Here is a 20,293-nt window from a genome sequence, read left to right on the forward strand (position 1 = left end):
ATACCACCAAAATGACTGTAATCAGATTTTAAGATACGTTAAAAAATAAATGGATCTCTTTGAACGGTCGATTTCGTTTCAGGAATAAATTACAAAATAAATTTCACTCTAAAGCTGGACGATTAACCGTACTCGATATTTTAAATTTACATCAAATATGTTAGCGTATAAGGTGTTTATGGAAATTATGTACATATTTTAGTTAAATACAAAATGACACTTCATTAATTGTATTACTTTTATTTAATAACTGTAAATACTTTATTTTTAACAATTCCGACCGATTTTAATTTTTGAATATTTTTTTTTCCAATTCAATACATAGAGAAAGTAGAATCTTTCCTTTCAGATAACAGTTTTGTAATTTTGAAAAAAAAATTCATTTAACACCTTTTTTAATAAAACAAAAGCAATGGTTAAATTGTTTAATGATACTGTATCTAAATATAGTAACAGAAAGTTAATTGTATCTAATACTATAACACTTAGGTTATATGGATTTGCTAAAATCCATAAACACAATTGTCCCATAAGGCCTGTTGTCTGTAAAACTTCAGTTTTTATATTATGAGAGTTAATTAACAGCACAATTCAGTCTATCACTAATTTTAAACCTAAGTTCTTCATTACAAATTCTTTAGATCTAATAGAACGTTTAAATAACATCAAAATAGAAGAGAGTTTTTATTTAGTTTCTTTTCATGTTTCTAATTTGTTTACTTCTGTATCAAGAGATAAAACTTGCTAAAACTTGATAAAAAAATGCCATCTTAACTATGCTTAAATTTTGTCTTAATCAGGACTTCTTCTAATTTAATCAAAAAATATATATAAACAACCAACAAGTTTAGCGATGGGTTCTCCATTATCACCTTTTTTAGCTGATATTTTATTAGACAGCTTACAACAGAAATTTGTTAACAACAACAACAAAATAGTTTTTTGGTCAAGATATGTTGATGATTGTATAGCTCTCATACAGTGAACCGAAGATGATGCCTTACAGATTCTGGATGATCTAAATAACCTCCATCCTAACATCTCTTTCACACTGAAACTAGAATCTGACAATAAGTTTAACTTCTTGGATATGACTATATCTCATGAAAAAGATCCTCTAGAGTACATTATTTATAGATCACCTACTTAAACAGATCGTGTTATACATGAAACGTCTAATCATCCAACCCAACATAAAATGGCTGCTTTTAACAGTTACTTTTATAGGCTTCTTAAATTTCCACTTTCTAATGAGAACTTCAATTTAGAACTTAATACTCTCAAGAAAATTGCTTTCAATAATGGTTATGGTCCCAACATCATCCATAAGCTTCTAAATAGAGCTAAACTTAAAATTGCAGAAAAGCTTGCTTATTCATTTCTCCTTTACTTATATCAGCAACATTTGCAAAAAAAATATCAAAACTTTTTATTTCTACAATTGAAGACATCAAAATTTCCTTCAAGTCACACAACACGTTAGGTTCCTTTTTAATTGACACCAAAGATAGGATGAGCAGTCTTGACAAGTGTATTTATAAATTAAAATGTAATGATTATGATGCCTCTTATGCAGGTAGAACTATTCGAAAGTTTATACTAGGATCATAAAATGAGTGTGAAACTTGGATTATGCAATCTACATAAAGCAATCTATATAATTTCATATTTCATTAGTTGACTTCCTATATTAGTGTCAGTTGGACCTTTGGTCAATGTTCAGTTTATCATGGAATTTTTAAATGTGCAGATCACATCACCATGAATGTGAGTCCCCATCCAATTTGTCATATGTCAGATGTCATTTTAACATTAGCGTTAAGACCAGGAGCAATTCTCTCTCCTGGTGTCACCCACTATGTAGCTTCTTTAAATTTAAAACAAATCTAAACTGTTTGTCTTTTCTCTAGTGTTATGTAAATGTAATATTTAATGTTTATGACATTCACAAAATTATTAAAAAGTTTCAAATTTTGACGAAGTATGTCTAACACGTTATATTACAATTTTTTTTATTAACCGTCAACTTCGAGTTGGGGACCCAAGACAGAAAGACTCCCTAAGTCCTCTAATGTTCAACCTGATTATAGACGAAATAAAGGAAAAGGAAGAACTAAAAAAGGATACCAAATGGGAGAAAAACAACTTAAAATAATCTGCTAGCCAGACGACGTAATACTACTCTCTCAAAGTGAAGATGATTTACAACGTATGGTGCACCAATTAAATATAACAGGCAGACAATTTAACATGTTAATTTTCTCAAAAAAGACAAACTGCATGGTTAGCAACAGTAACTTTACTAAGATGTATGTAAATTGGAGCTTATTTTTGGCCTTTACAGAGGGGAGTCTGCAATCTTCAAATGGCATCTCAGTCCAGGACGCCGCCTGACTAATTTTAGTGCAAGATTTGTTCTTCGTACTCCCGGCGATAGTTCCCGAGGTACTCTAAAATGCCCTCTGATCGCCGAGTCTACGCCGAACGCCTACCTGCTAAACCAGACCCTTCTCTGTCATCCAGCGATCCGGAAGCGGAATGGCCGCTGTAAGGCCGACATCACTTCCGAAGCACTACCTTTATTCATTCATTCTCCATATATACACATCCACACTCTATTAATTAGCAAGGAGGCTCCCTGTCTCGTTCCAGTAGAAGACACTCATCGCTCCTAGTTCGGCATCATACAGTGTGACCCACTTTTCTAGCTTCACCATTCAGCATCATTCACTCTTACCTTTAGCGTTGGTCTAGCTGCCTTTCTTCCTCTTCCTTTTTGTTGATCACTGCACGGATATAGCTGTGTATGTTAGTCCAACCTAATTTATTTTCAATCATTCTCTCAATCATTTCTCTCACTGTAACAAAATTCACACCTGTCTCTCTCTCCATTCTGTTCCTTTCCACCATCCATCTGCTGCAATCTAACATCGTATGCGTCACAGTGTCCTAGTATCCACAGTATAGGCATTTATCTATATCAGCCTTTTCGATCCTATAGAGGTAGGCCCTAAAACACCTTCTTGAATTCTTTCATTCTTCCATTCTTCTTGCCATCTTTCAACTGACCTTTCCCTTTTCTGTCTTCTCTCGGCCACAGTAAGGTTTAGGCCTATTTTCTTATAAAGCTCTTTTCTTTCCACCGCCAAAAACATGCAACGGAACACATCCAGTGATAGTCCACAAGGCTGCTGCAGACACAGTCCTGTAGGCGCATGCCACTCGCAACAGACTTGTTCTGTTCACTCGTGTTATAAGACTCCTATAGGCCGTTATCTCTACCGCCTCGCTCCAGACTGGTGCCGCGTAGAGGACGATCGACTGTACAACACCGTGTAACACCTCCTTCTTTCGGATTTGGGTCCTCCAATGTTCGGCATCACCCTCCTTAACGCAGCCGCACCATTCGCAACATTCTGGTGCAATGTTACTCCTAGATACTTTACGTGTTTCTTGGGTGTTAGACAAGCTCCCGCACATTTTAATTCAATATTTTGCCTGTTCCTTGTTCCCTTCAGAATGATGTAAATTGGAGCTGGAAGGTCAGATAATAGAACAAGTGATGGAGTTTAAATATCTAGGCATCACATTATCTAGGAAAGCTTGAAACCGAAGTAGAAGATCAAGTGAATAGAGCAAACAGAGCCGCAGGCTGCCTAAATGAAACAATATGGAGAAATACAAATATCGGGAAAAAAACGAAAGGCAGAATTTACAAAACAGTCATCAGACCAATAATGACATATGCTGCAGAAACAAGACCTGACACAGAGAGGACAAAAAGGATGTTAGAAACAGCAGAGATGAAAATTGATGGTAAGACACTATGGAACAGAGCTAGAAGTTCAGATATACGACGTAGATGCAAGGTGGAGAACATCAAGAACCGGGTAAGAAATAGAAGAGTAGAATGGAACGATCATATATGCCGAATGACAACAAATAGAGTAGTAAAGACGGCACGGTTCCCCAATAGGAAGACGATCGGTAGGAAGACCACGAAAACGATGGAACGACAACTTACTGGAGGCACATTGAAAAACAGACAGAGTCATGTCTATATAAAAAGAAGAAGAAGAAGAAGAAGAATTTCGAGTTTCTTCGAAGTTAATTAATTTTCCTTCAGGTAAAAAAACGTTTCTTGGCTTATTTTAGATGCCTCCGAAGATGCTCTAGGAGCGAAGGTACTTGGGCAAGATTTAATAAAAAACTGTGCTCGATATCTGCCTTTTATTTGATTAGAATTCACTTATTCGAGCATTCTGCCTTATATCACTTTTTCACTGTTTGTTTGGTTTATTTTTTTTTTAGAAATAAAATAGGGTTTGAAAACGTTATATCTTTATTAGTTTATTAGTTATAAGCATTTAAATAATTAAATTATTAATAACAAATTCCTGTCCAAAAATTCGGATTATCATATTGAAGGTTAGGATTTAGAGTGTCGAAGTATATTAAAATCAGTTATAAAATCTCATGGACTTCATTTGCAAAACCTCCTTTTGCCCCTAGACTAATAAAGTAGACCAAAGGGTATGTTTACAAAGCCATATGCGAATATAGAAATATAGCGATAAATCAACCTAAAACTGTTAAGAAACCTTAAAATATTAAACTATATAGATTTTATCTAATTCTGCGTATGCAATGAGATGATTTGAATTAATGTAAGTATATGGAGTTTTATTAAACATTTATGTTAATTTTATTTCTAGTTTCTAATATCGATAAATATTAATGGGTTTTCCACTTTCCTTATTTTACTTAATCTTTGGTAAGCCTCCATAACTTCTGTTAGTGTTCATAAGAGAGCCAACAAAAGAGCAGAGAGCATAGGCATCGAGAGTTAAAAACAAAGGTGTAACTTTTATTTTCCGCAATAAATCAATATCTCAGCGTATACCTGTGTCTACTTTATTTATCAATGAAGATTTACAACTCTCCGCTGAGTCACTTAAAGGCAGAGCAGTTTTACGAGCAGTGAGCACAAGGGCGAATTTTACGTGTCTACAGATTTTTTATGAACAATTTCAAACTAAAAATAAGTTCGGCAAACTCCAGAGAACGTTTTCTAACGCTCGAGATGAACTCATAAAAAAATGTTGCTTCAATCTTCTGCTGGTCCTTTTGGTTTATACTACTCTAAAACAGCGGCGTAACATTAAAAGCGATTTGTACTTACCAGTGACGACTTAGTTTAATTTGCCAACAGGTTGGGATACAATATTTATTACTAATTTTAGACGTTGAGATTTGTCTGAAAGAATGGTGCATTTACATACATACAATTTCCAACAATGTTGGAAATACAGTGCTCAACAATTGATAAGTATCGAAGTAATATCTTACGTCAGAAATAGTCCGAGTTTGTAAAAATTTATTATAATTAAAATAATACGAATACCCTGACTTTGTTATCAATTTAACAGAGAACAAAAAAAACATGGCAAGATGTTTATCATGCAACTGATGCTGAGAGTAAATATAATGCCTTTTATTATAAATTTTAGTTCTATTTCAATATTAGTTGTCTTATTAGGAAAACTAAACATTACAAAAACAAAAAAACATGGGTCACACAAGAAGTAAAATCTTCTTCAGATAGTCTAAACGATTTGTATAGTTTAAGTAAGGCATACCCTAAGCCTAACCTAAAAACTCTATATAGACAAACAAAATATATCAGCACCAAGTTCTTGTTGAGGCCACAAAGGATAAGTTTTATTTTAACAAAAACTCTGAATTATCTAACAAACCAAAACCACATGGGCTGTTATAAATGAACTTAATGGAAAACAAAAAAAAATCACAAAAATATCTGTCTAAAAATAGATGATACTAGGATTACAGATTTAGATATAATATCATATTTAATATAATAATATAATACTAGTCTCCCGTTTTATACCGCTGTCGCGGCTTTGGGAGTATAGCAGGGTAGTCTGCTATATCTAGGGCCTACGGTATACAAGGAAGGTAACATGGCCAGTGCTACGCTTCAACCGTCTATTATTACCCCTGGTTTTACCCAAGGTACTCATTTTTATTCAGGCTGAGTCGACCTGGGGCCTATAGACATTTTTAAAATGTCTAGATGTTCTTGCCGGCGGTGGGATTCGAACCCCGGACCACCGGCTTGCGAGGCAAGCATCCTACCGCTTGCGCTACGCAGGCCCTTATATATAATATATAAAGAAATTTAATGATTTCTTTATAGGTGCATCAGAAGATATAATTAGTAAACTAATTAAACCAAATTTTAATTTTCAGCATTCCAACTTTGTTCAAAATAGTTTGTTCTTATCTTATATAATAAAGGAAGATCTTAGACATAATAAAATATAAAATTAAAAACAAAGCATCGTGTGGTTTTGATGAAATATTAGGTATAGAAATTATGAAAATTGCGTTTCATACTTTAACACCACTTGCTCACATTATAAATGTTTCTTTCAGTATTAACAATTCAGAAATTTGGGTAGAGTACTTAGTCTGCACTATCTTCGTCTTTTTTATTTTGCTAAAGTAGTAGGCTTTTATTTTAGGCTAGTAAGTTACGGTATAACTGTCTGGGGTTGCTCTCCTAGTATAAAGGACGTTTTTAAGGCCCAAAAGCATATTGTGAGATGTATTGCAGGTGTTTCGTATGGTTGGTCTTGTAAAAGCCTATTTAGGGATTTAAACATATTAACAGTGTATGGAATTTACATTTTGGAATTACTGATACTAATAATTCATAAGAATTAAAGAACTTGCTTATGTAACAGTGATATTCACTCACACAACACAAAAAATAAGATAAAGTTTGTAGTACCCTATCGATATTTAGAAATAAGTAGGAAGTTATTTACTGTCTGTGGTTTACTACTGTTTAATAAGCTTTCTCAAAATTTTAAAAACATTAATTTAACTACAGCTTTTAAAACAGTTTATTTGCCACGTTTGAATCGTCTCACAATACAAATTCCGAGGATCAAGTATCACCGTCCAACCTAGGTGACCCAACAACAACTACTCCAGAGCAGGATGATGATACTACTTTAGCGAACCCCGGAAACTCTCATTATGTTTTATTTGCCACTAATAGAACGTATGAACAAGAGGGTATTGACTTCCAAACAGGCGATTTCTCTGATACTGATTCAGGAGATGAATACAAGCCTGACCCTCGTTCAAGATTGTCTTCATCCAGTAGCTACAGTAGCAGTTCTAGTAGTAGATGCAATAGCAGTTCCAGTAGTAGTTCAAGTAGCAGTTCCAGTGATACTCCTGCAGAAAACAATAATTCTAATAATGGGAGTCTTATTCACCAGCATAACCTACAAGCGCAATCTATAAAACCTATAACTAAACCCAGAGGCAGAAAGCGGACGTGTAATCCAAAAACCTGTAAAAAAAATGTTGCTGCAAAGAAAGAGATTGAAGAACTCTGGTCAAACGTATATCTCAGTAACGACAAAAAAACCAATTCTCAAAACTCAAAATGTCGGTTGTCCTGTGCTGCAAAATTTTCTCAACAAAAAAGGACGAAATTCTTCGAATCTTACTGGAACTTAGAGAGTATAGAAAGGCAACGGGGTTTTTTAAAGGCTTAAACAATAACACTAAAATAACTAACTAACAAAAAGTACGACAGAAAAGAAAACACTGCATATTACTTGCTTAATGAGAATAGAGAGATCCGCGACTGTAAAACTTTTCTGATCAACACTTTGGGTATCACACAACGGATTAGAAGAACTGTTATCGACGGCAGAGCTCAGAATGATGGCTTTATTCCACCTGATCAACGAGTAAAATATGGAAAACAATGTAAATTGGAACCTGAAGGTATACAAGCAGTAAAGGATCATATTGAATCGATTTCAAAGGTTGAGAGTCACTATCTCAGGGCTAGTACTAGCAGACAATTCATTGATGGATATTTGATAGTGGCAGAATTACATAGAAATTATTCCGTAATTTAAAAACAACAAAACAAGCCTATTGTGAACTACGACGCTTACTCACAGATTTTCAACCACGATTTTAACATTGGTTTTTATCAAACCCAAAAAAGGTTGGTGCAATGAGTTTGAAGCATATGGAAATGCTTTTGAGAAAGAAAAAAAATAAATTACGTGACAATTTCAAATTGCACCAAGAAGAAAAAATCTTAAGTAGACATGAGAAAGACAGGGATATGAAAAAATGTCATTATGTCAGATGTGCTATCATGTCCTGTTGGCAAATTAAGCTGTTTTTACTACAAATCAAGACTGAATTGTTATAATTTAACGATATCTAATGCAAACAAGCAAGACACAACTTGTTATTTCCGGCATGAAGGATTAGGCAATAAAGCAGCCATCAAATTAGGGTCGTGTATGTATAAATACTTAGAGCAGATTGCATTTAAAAAACGAGGTTGCGATGTCATTATTTACTCTAACAATTGCTGTAGTCAGCAAAAAAATAGGTTTGTTTTTGCAATATACCACTATCCAGTGAGTCGCTTAAATATTAACTTCATTCAACACGTGGTTTTGTGTTTAAATAAAAAAAAACTTCTTGATTCGAGGCCACACACAGAACGAAGGTGATACAGCTCACTCAGTAATAGAAACATTTGTAACTAGAGCCAAAAATGCTGGATATATTTATGTTTCCGATTAATACCTTTCCATAATTCGTGAAGCCAAAAAGACTGGAAAACCGTTTGTGGTAAATGAAATGAACTTTAAAGATTTTTTCCATTTGAAATCACTTGAAGAGAACATGAAGTTTAATATGGCGAAAAAGGTCAATGGTAGTGTTGTCAAGACCGGTAACATCAAAAGTATTAGATTTACCAAAAATTCTGAAAATTACCAATATCGAACCACATACAAAACTGATAATTGGGTGAAAGCAAAATCTATTGTTCAGCCCAAAAAATTACGCGACAATAGAGGCAATCGAAGAATAGACGAATAGCGTCTCTGTGTTTGATTTTTGATTGGCCAATCATCAAGTCTGTCATATCGAAGAAAGAACTCAGGTTCTTTGAGACGTAAGAGTACAAGGATTAGGTGTTAATAATAAAGGAATTACTATTTGTCGAATGAAATCTATTTGTTTAATTTGTGGCTCGATACTTCAAAATAATTTCCAGGCATTATCGATGCACTGAGGCAAAATCGGAATATTGACCAATACCATTTTTGACTTCTAATGTTTAGATGATGACGACCACGCCACTGATAAAACAAGTCCACACCTCCAGTGCCAGTATATTGTATTCCTGAATCAAAGATGGCTGGAGAACAGCTACCCGTTGTTTATAAATATGACTAACGTTTACAAGCTGTTGTTTTGGTGACGAGATCATCGCTTCTATTGGTAGCTAAAGTAACTTGGCTTTTATCATGACAACGTAACAAAGATATATTTTTTTACTCATCTCTGACACAATAAGTAAATCCTGGGGGCTCTTTTTTTAAATCTTTCAACGGTGCATGTTCATATTTTATCACTAAAATGAAGGTATTTAAAAATAACCAGAAATCGATCACGAGACATAGTATTTGACACAGCCTGTTTGTAGGTGTCAGCCGATTTCTCCCAATACATTCTTCGATGTGGAAGTTTCATATATCCAGAAAGCAACAAAATAGCCAAAAATGTATAGAACTCTTCAGAAGCAATTATAAAAGATTCATTTTCATTTTTGTCCTACGCATATTTTTGGGACTCTTCGCAAAATTTGTTGAACAAATTCCAATGGCAAGAAAAGCTTAAAAAAAGTAATTAGGTAACTTCCTGACCTGATCATATCATTTATGATTTGAGGTCGATTTGTAAGTTTATTTTGTATTTTTAAATAAGAATGCTCTGGCAACTCTTCTTCAAAATGCAAGGGTTTCCACGAACGTCTTGTTTTTCGACTTTCAATTTTTTATGCTTAGGTATGTTCTTTGCTGATCCTGTTCTCATTCTTAAAGTTGACGTTTCCAAATTCAATTTCATCCTTTCACGATTGTATGTAATTATTTTCACCTGAGAGCATTCTGCTAGTAGACCAGGGCCCAATGAATTCATGCTATTAGTATTCATCAAATTTTATTCCTCTGGAACTTCATCGACAGCCGTGTCTCCGTCGTTTTGAGTGGGAAACAATGTAATGTCTATTAATTGTGCACCGGCAAGTTCATCGTCATTATCGGACTCTTCCAGACACGCTATTAGTTCTTCTAGAAAGTAAGTGCTCTCCTAAAAAAAAAAACAAATATAAAACTACAAACATAAGTAAACTGACGGTCATGAAATCCTAACGTATGAATTTGCATACGCTTAATTTTTAAATACCCTCGGTAACACATAGTGATTCTATATATTACTAAATATAAACAGTAGTTTAATATAACATCTAAATGAAAAAATTAGCAAAGAATCTAAGAGAAAGAAGACTAAAAACCAAACAATTTATAAACATTTTTGTACAAAGACTTACCTCCTCTCCCAGTTTTTAGCGAATTTACATGTTGTGTAATTTGTTGTTGTTGTGTTGTTTGTTTTTCTTTAGAAGCCGTAGGTTTAGCTAAATACACAAAATAACCGGTGAAATGTAAAAACCACACATTGTTTAATTGATATTTGACACAATAAACAGAAACCAGCGCCGTTTTTTCGCTGTACGGTTAAACTAAAATGGCATGTTTTGCGTATGAATATTTAGACGGTAGGTTTTGAGGGGTTAATTCAATTATGGAGGCTAATCTATATAGATATAAGTTTAGGGAGTATAAGTTTTTATCATAATTTAATTTAATTTTTGTTATTAATAGAAAAGTTACTATGAAGAATTTAGAAATTTTGTTACACTTTCTTGCTATTTTAATAAATATTGTTTTAGAAATGTATGAAAATTTTGACATAATTGACAGAATACATCATTTTCTAGATCCATAACGTCACTTCTGCGAGGGTAGTAATTTTTAAACGTGTACATTTTTATAATAATAATTATTCAGATGTTTACTATTATTTTAAAATAAAGTTTAAAGTTGTAGTTTTAAAGTTGTAGTGTAGTTCATTTTATTTTTATTCGAAAAGTACTATACAATGTAATAGGATGTTGAATTTTCAAACGCTTTTTCTGAAAAATTATATCATATGCATAAGTGACGTTATAGCACCGTAGGTGCGGTATTTTAATTCGTTCTTTTGCAAAACTAAATACAGTCTCTCTTATTATTTAGTTTTTCTATATTTATGAATTCAAATAAACTTGTAATAAAGTCTAATAGATAAGCGGCTCGCTTATCTAGATACCGAAGGCATAGTTTTTAAAGAAATACAACCAAAGACTATTTACTGCATTGTATTTTCTTATTTAAGACACTCTGAATGTATTCTATTTTAACTTTCTGTATTGTAGTCACTAAAGAAAAACCAATCTTCAATCTCACCCTTCTTGAAATAACCGAGAATCCTTACAGTTAAAATCAATATGTTTACTTGCACTAGGTCAACTATTTTTAATAACGAATATAGACTATACTTCTCTTTAGCATTTTTCCCATTTCATCGGAGCACGCTGCAAGTCAAGCAGTTATTAATAACAGTAGTGCTTCGTAATTTTGTATTCCAAAGGCATAAAACTTCCAAGTGGAGTTATTTCGTTCACGGACACAAAACTATTTAATCTACTATGTGCCTAACTTACCCACATTAAAATTTAATCAAGGAAAACAAAAATAGGGCTTGTGAACGCTGTCACGTAGGGCTTAATGGAATTTTATTATACAAGCTGATTCAAAAATTACAATCTTTACGGAGAAGAAAGGATTTTTATTCCACTCGAAAAATAACGAAACACTAAAAAAATGGACTTTACTTATTGCTTCTCTACTATACAGTGAGTGATAAATTAATCTACACAATATATATTTCTTTATAATGTACAGAGAACGTTTAATAAACGTTTGAATAGGAAAATACTAGCGAAAACAAAGGACAAATTCCCTAGAGGACAAATGTAAAGAAAGAGAAAAATAAGAAAAGGGGCATAAATCTTTTAATACGTATAAGAAAGTAAAAGATAAAATTCCTACAAGAATGGAAAACATTGATACAGGAGCAGTTCCGTAATAAAAGAATGGATATTACGATAAATATTTATAATAAAAGCCCACCAATTTCAAAAGTTAACTTGGAATATGCCTTTAAACAATGAAAATCAACAAGAGACTCGAACATGATGACTATGAAATATTCAATAAAAAGTCTTATGAGCCAAGTGGACATATACTAGTTCTGGTGGTCAGATTTTGATACCCTACAGAAAAGGGTCACAGGTAATTTCGCTCCGGCCGTATATTTCTTAGAAAATATAGTTTAAAAATGACGTTACTATGTACACAATAAATAATAACGAATAGCCAGATTCAGCGTAAATAGAGAAGAATAGAGTTGTCTTCATAAAACAAGAACTTTGATACATTTTGTTAATAAAATTTTTATTAATATTGCTCAGACTTTGTAGTTACCTATATACAGAACTACTTCTTACTTAAAATATTGTAACGTAAGTAAACTATTATGTACTTGTCGGAAAGAGGTTGGGTGTGGTTCTTTCCAAATTCATATACAATCTGTTTGCATGATCTTTAAAATTAAAATGAATTAGGAAATTCAAGGTTTACCCTTGCAAGAAAATAAGTTCAGACGTAGAAATAAAATAAAAAATATAAAACAAAGCTAAACTTTAATATTTAGCAACGAACAAAAACTTATTTAAAGATTCTACGTTAAAAGGTTATGTCAGCCCAGGAAAGAAATAAAAAGTTTGTGTTTGGGTATCAAATTACAAATGAGAAGTGATTATACGAAACTAAAATTAAAATCACATTGTAAGAAATCAAACATTTTATATCTTGGCGTTAGATTATGAATGGGAAATACTTATATATAAAGAAAATTAAACTTTATCCCAAGTTTCGAAATTCGTTATTATAAAAAAATATATTTATGCATTATGTAAATATTTATATATTATACAGATATTTATTGTAATTAAAAGATCAATAATAAATCACTTCACTGTTACACAGTTCATATATAATCTTCACTGTTCAATAAAAAATAGGTACCACCTGAATTATCCAAATGCTTGTGTGGCTTGTAGAAAGGATATAATTTTTATCAACTAGGTACTCAGGCTGGGATTTCAGAACGTTAAATCTATCGGCAGCAGAAACATTACATCCACCATAAAAATATATAGGATTGGGCGGCTAAGCAAATGCAAAAGCAATTACATATACAAAAAAGAAAGGAATAACAACAGCTTTTAGAACAAACAACAACTTAGGCAAATATATTAAAAACAACAAGAGCCAAAATCGGTACCCCGAAGGTAAAGGACACTATGTCCATTTTTATTAAAATTTGGATTACTTCACTTTTGAATATTACTTTTCTCGATGTGCAGAGATCAATCATTTTACGGCAAGTTACCTACTTTTTAATAAACACCAAGTCCACTTCCAGTCAGAGGTAAACAACACCATGTGGACTTGGTGTTGTTGACTTCTACTAAATGTGTGCACTGGTTTTTACCATCCGGACATAGTGTTATGCACCTTGGTACCTGGTGGAATCGTCATGAACTAAAATAATTGTAACCATTTTATTTAGTTCGCAATGGTGTTACATTTTTAAAAGTTGTACAATACATCCGTTGTTGAATAATTGCAAAATGGATACGAACTCTCGTGGAAAAAGAATACTACAATTACTGTCATGTAATATTCCTAATGAAACAACACCTGCTGGTAAGCTATTGTTTAATAACACTGATTTAGTATTTTACTAACCTCAAATATATTAAGTACTGTATATTCTTTTGTATAGGTCTTTTTGTATTGGTGTACCTACCTTTAGAACAGAAATATCAGTTAGAATGTTTTTGTTACTGGTAAAGAATTGTGTCTGTTTTTTTAAATGATCATAATATGGTGTGATTTTTGTTACTTATTTAGGTAACATGCAGTGCCATTTATGTTACTGCGTTGTACGCAGAGACAGGAATTTATCAGGCAATTCCCAGTATATACTCGTAGGAACAAAATACTACAATAAATTGGGCAAAATTTATTTACCGTTAAACGCAACAGGTATCACAATAATTTTTGTTGTTGTTAATACCAACAAATTAGGGTAAACAGATGTTGCCAGCTCTATATTTTTTTAATAGAAGTGACGGAAATTGTTCAGTAAATTCCGGTCTTTGGTATAAGGATTATTTTTGTGTTGGCCAATTATAGGCCTACAAAATTAGGAGGCAATAATTAGTAATTATTATTACAAGGCTGGATTTGTTTCAGAACTACCTAGTCACTACAGTAACTTTCAAGATAATGGTAAGGAAGTGGACGAAGATGATAATTTGTTTGGAAATGATGATTCGGATATTGATAAAACCTATGAGCCTCTAAGTGGTGAAAGATCAGAATCAGACGACAATAATGTGCGGCGTATAGGTAAACCAAATATAAAACAAAGCTAAAAGAGAAAGCTATTTCTACGACGATATATACTTCTACGACTAGTGGGGCAATAACAAAGAATTTTATTAAGGATGATTTATCCCTAAGCAGTGATTCTGGCAATTCCGATGAACATAATGAAGTTATTTTAGAAGATGAGAAAAAGGGCAAAAGAAAGGTACAAAATGTAACTAAGTGCAAACAAAAAGGTAAAAAACATGTAGTTAGTGAACAAAATTTGGCCTGTAATGTTCTCAAACGAAAAAAAGCTGGTGGGGAAGAGTATCTCAGTAAAAGGGGCAAAAACATGCCTGCAAAAATGATAAAGCCTCTTTGCATGTGTCACATGAAATGCACTGTAAGATTGCCAAAATACGAAAGACAAAACTGGACCGAGAAAAACGTTTCAGTTGTTAAAAAGAAATTTATCTTCTTTACCATTTTACAGTGAAGAATCTGCGATTGAAGATATGCAAAATTATGCTTTTAAACACACTTTGTATATCTAATTTAGTAGTAGTTAATATGTTGAAAAAAATTGAGCCAGGAGGTTTAATAAAAGCTGATCAAAGTTGTAGACACACGCCAATTAATAAAACTCATACCGAAAAAATAAATACTATACATCAACATATCAATTTTTTTCCAAAGTACCAGTCATTATTCTAGAGAAAGGAGCAAGAGAAATTATCTGGGCAGAGAACTTATAATAGAAAAGATGTATCAACTGTACATTGATGAATGCAATGAAAGACATGTGGATCCAAAGCTAAGACCAAAAAAGTGGTTGTGCGCAGATATTTTTAATAAAGACTTCAAGTTGTTGTTTAAACTACCCTAAATAGACATTTGCGATACATGCAGTACATTCACCGCTAAATTAAAAAAGGGCTTTCAATAATAGAAAAACAGATTCTACATACGCACTTTACCTTTTAGATCATAATCATTTTTTAATGGCGAATTTCAAATTCTTCACATCTAAAATAAAGGCATTAAGATATCTTTGTTAGAATTTATGAAAATTATCAAATTAAAAAATACAGACATAATTCTAAATGAACAACTTGAGACAAACTCTTCTCCCCTCCTTAACCTATTCAGTTAAAGAGTATAAAGTGTAGACACATACCAAAAATATATCACTTGAGAAAGGCACTCTGTCGAAACAGCTGTAGTGATAAGATATTATCATAAATTTTGTGGAAGTTTTAAAAATAAAGTTTTCAGTATTTTTTTGATATATAAAAATGAATTTCCATCAAGTAACGGTGGAATCCATCACAAGTTCTAATAAACTTTCTAAATCAATTATTAACATTTTTCAAAATAGGGACAAAAATTAAGTGAGTATAATCTAAATAATTTAATTCCACTGTCTCGTATATAAATATGTAACAACCACAAAGTATAAAAGCCACAGTATCAATTTTGCCGATATTAATTTTGCTAGATATACATCGTGAGATGTAATACTAAATTGATCTATAAAAGTGCCTTCTATTTATTAGGTTTACTTATAAAACTGTAAGATACATTTGGTTGTTATTTATAAAGTAAATAATATTATTATACATATACAGTATGTTGGCCATTACGTCGTCAGTGTCAACGTAATGACTTAATCGACGATTTTTTTAATCGCCTTTGCAACAATATATTCATTTGAATATTTATTTATACAGGGTTAACCAAAACTGTTGGTTTATTAATACAATAATTAACTTAGAATAAATGTTTACTTAAATACAACAAAAAAATGTTTAAATTGACGACATTCAGCAATAATACAATGTGAAAGATGGGCAATAAATTATTTCCTAGTGTTTTCGATGACTTCAGGTGTTATTTGTGCAATTTCCGTTCTGATGCGCTCCTTCAACTCTTCTACATTATTCGGTCGATTTTAATATACTCTGCTCTTTATATATCCCAACAAAAACAGTCTAACAAAGACAAATCTGGAGACCTTGGTGGCCATTCGATGGCCTCCTTCTACCTATCCACTTAGCTGGGAAAACGTTATTAAGGTGATTTCGTACCTCAACGCCACGCCGTAGTGTGGGGAAGTTCGATCATGTTGGTACCACAAATATTTTTTTTCTATTTGGAAATTGCTGATTCAGCTGTGGTAACAGATAATCCTGAAGAAATTCTAGATAACGAGAAGCAGTTAAGTGTTTCTCACAAAAATATGGCCCTACAAATTGATTGTTTATAATGCAGGCCCAAACATTAACCTTCTCGGGATAGTGTGTCCTATACTCTTTCAACCAATGTGGATCTTCACTTGCCCAGTATCAATATATCTGGTGATTTACGGGACCGTCCAGCATAAAAGACGCTTTATCAGAAAAAAGTACCTTTTGTATGAAACTCTGATCTTTGTTACATTTTTCCATAACGGTTTCGCAGAATTCGATTCTTCTATCAAAGTCATCTTGTTATAGCTCCTGGACCACATGTACTTTATATAAATGCCACTTCTCCTTTTTAAAAACTCTTATAACCGTCGATTGGTGGACATGATTATCTAGTGCGACCTGCCTAGAACTGGTATGGGGATTTTCTTGAAACGCCAGTACAACGTCCAGTTTCTTGGCTTCGGATATTGATTTTTCACCACTTGTGGGAAGATCTTTAACATGGCCCGTTTCTCAAATTTTTTTTTTTAATTTTACTTTTTGTTGATTGAGTAATTGGTTCGTGATTGGGGTATTTAGCATTTAATAAATTACGAACTTCTGCTTGAGTCCTCACTCTTTCTACATAATCAACCATGATTAAAATCTCGATTCGTTCTGTTTCTGTTAGTTTCATTTTTGTAAATAGTGCTGTTAATAATGCCGGCAAAAAACTCGAAGAGTAAACATTTGGCAGATTCACAGATCATTGACAAATAAAGACGAGTCAATGACAATATTGATTTAAATATTTTTGAAAAATAACTTGGAGTACTTACTACAATAATTAATTTCAGATTATAATGTAGCCTTGTTTGTCATCAATGTATTTTACTGCCATCAATGTAACTAGCAAAAAACACTATTTTGTTTTATTCCCAGTAACGTTCCTTAGTGTATTTTAGTTCAGTGAATGAATATTTATTGTAATTCCATGTTACCTAACAAAGTTCGTAATTTTGGTAAACCCTGTAGAAATAAATATTGATTACATAGTTGCAAAAACGATAAGGAGACCTATCAAATGAGCTGTCATGTGAGCTCGTTTTGTATTTAAAAAAATCGTCTAATACGTCATTACGCCGACACTGATGACGTAATGTTCAACAAATATAATATATCAGTTGATAGTCATTTTTTAAAAGACGTCTGTTTCTGAAATAATGAGTTTATTCCATACATTTGCATCATACTGTATACTGATGTTTATATCTATATCTGGGAGAAAAATTAGTGATCAACAAATTCCCACATTACACTTATGTTTTACAAAATTATTTTTCTGTCAGATTTCAACAAAAAAAATAATTATTTTACACCTCCTTTATCAAAGAAGTGTAATAATGACCACTCGAAATATAAAAGTACACTTTTTATGAATCTTTTATTATCTATCTATACTATTTAAAATATTTATAAATATTGTCTTCAAACCACATTATAGTCTTGTGCTACAACTATATGTTTCGTAAATCGTAACAGATGTAAATTTTTGTAATGGTTCATCAACTTCTACTCATTAATGTCACATTCTGTGTAAAACATATTAATTACTTAGGTTAATTTTAGAACGGTTTAAGCTTGTTTTAGGAATATTTCTAACCTACGAGAACCTCCCGGTTTCCCGTGAGCTAACACGTGCCTAATTCATAGACAGAGACCTTTTCTCGGACGCTTACACCAACCTAAAAATAAACTTTTTAACTGGACAGCAAACTGACAATCGAACCGGTTGAAAATAAGTAGCGTTCTGTTGGGTTTGATGTATTGGCACAACTGTTAAGATAAAAGATTTTTATGGGCCGTTACGTTACAAAGACGCTTCAAAAGAGTCTAGGACTAACACGAGGCAGAACGGTATGGCTGAACTAAATATAGAAATTTAGAATATTTGGAAGGCGTTTTATAAAACCGTCCATAGTTGAGAAAATTAAATTTCTAGTTATTCAATTAACGTACTCATAACAGGAAATATCAAGTTCATCAAAATCGAATACACACAAACGTTTTAAATTTAATTTGATGAATCAGGGTGGTTAAAATTTTACAATTATTTACGATAAAATTAATAGTTTTTTCCGACTTAACTCTTGTAGGAAATGTGGTATCAAGAATAAAAAACTTCTATTAATAGTAAACCCTTAAAAATGGTCATTTATAATTTTATATTTTGTTTTAATAACAACTTCCAAGAATTTACTGAACAATTTATATTATAATGTATGTAAAGGGAATGGATCAGATTTAATCAGAGGTCCAAGCTGAATTCCCACCTCTGAACATGGTTTAAAGAACTTTAACAACGGTTTGTATTAAAATAAACTATTAGCCTACTAGAAAAGAGTGTATATATAACATTATATAAAACATAAATAGAGATGACTGAAACCACTAGATGGATATGATTGTGAGAATAAAATATTTATTCAGTTTTTTTCAATGTATTCAATATTTATCTATCTATGTATCTATCTATCTATCTATACAGCCCTTGCTGTCCAGTTTTGGACATAGGCCTCCTCTTCCTTCTTCCACGTCTCTCTATTGCAGGCAGTTTGTATTCACTGCGGGGCTGCGTTTTCTTCTATATGTATCTAGTCAATATGTATCTAGTCTTATAAAATGAATACTATCCAAATACTTAAAAAGACATAATTGCTCTGTAGATCTGGAGATGGCTTGTAACGGCACCGACGATAGAATTATAAAAAATTTAATTTTGCGAAAAAAACATATTAAGCTATTATTAATGTATAAATCGATTAAACAGCATGGTAACCTTTGACAAACTAGCAACTGATAGCTCAGACAGTAGATTTCCTTCCACGCACAAGGCCAGCTCCGGCGCCGTCGAGAACATCTAGATATTTTTAAATATCTACAGGCCTTAGGTTGACCCTACATTGATTCCCTTTACATTGGAGTAACTGGCTGTGGCGGTGGGCTCCCTTAAGTCTCACGGGGCTCCCGGTCTAGGTGGTGTCCCGCCTAAGGCTGTTTTAAGTCTGGGCCCTTTGAAGTCCGCGTGGCTGCTGAAGCACAAGGAAGCTTTTCTTGTGCAGTTGTTTCCGGATCCCTAAAAACTCTCGAGACTCCCGCTTCTGTCTAAATATAAGGCAAGAAAATATCGTTCTATTGGCCTTCTTGTTCTATTGGCCTATCGTTCAATGTGCTTCTGGCGGCACGGAAAATTTCGGCCGATCACCGATGAGCCATCCTGATCCTCTTTAACGTCCAAAATTCTTGCAATACACTGCAGTGGGGTCACGTATTATGCTCTTTGGAAGCAAGAAACTGTTCAGGGTATCTGAGGAACGTGGTCATTGATTATCTTTCCCAGCAGAAAATTGTGGTGGAGAATGGTGTGATGGTGGATGTAACGGCTGAGGTCCCGCATAGTTCCGTCTTAGAACCGACGCTGTGGAACCTGGTATATGACAGGATCTTTAACCGCGAATATGGGGAGCGTGCTACCTCCTTCGCATACGCGGACGAGCTCGCTATGCTGGTGGCGGCGCGGGACAAGGAGGAATTCTTATTTCGTATTACAGGTGTCACAGTATAGAATTGGATAAGATTTGCCAGCAGAGGTTGATGGTT

The sequence above is a fragment of the Diabrotica undecimpunctata genome, chromosome 2 (assembly GCF_040954645.1).
Source record: "Diabrotica undecimpunctata isolate CICGRU chromosome 2, icDiaUnde3, whole genome shotgun sequence".
In the NCBI taxonomy this organism is placed as follows: Eukaryota; Metazoa; Arthropoda; class Insecta; order Coleoptera; family Chrysomelidae; genus Diabrotica; species Diabrotica undecimpunctata.